This window comes from Penaeus monodon, chromosome 31 (assembly GCF_015228065.2).
Source record: "Penaeus monodon isolate SGIC_2016 chromosome 31, NSTDA_Pmon_1, whole genome shotgun sequence".
Taxonomy (NCBI): Eukaryota; Metazoa; Arthropoda; class Malacostraca; order Decapoda; family Penaeidae; genus Penaeus; species Penaeus monodon.
Window position 1 is genome coordinate 20,267,849 of NC_051416.1, and position 202 is coordinate 20,268,050.

Here is a 202-nt window from a genome sequence, read left to right on the forward strand (position 1 = left end):
AACCGATTACCTACATTTCTTTAAGCCATATATTTCAGCAAAATTAGAATATGATTTTCCAAGGAAATGTAAAATCAGGTATAGTTCTTTATCTCTTCCTTCCTCCTCTTCTCCTGCCATCTCTCCATTCCCTCTCTCCATTCTTCCCAAATGTGGAGGGTGAATGTTTTATGTCAGACATTATAAAATGATAGTGTCTGAC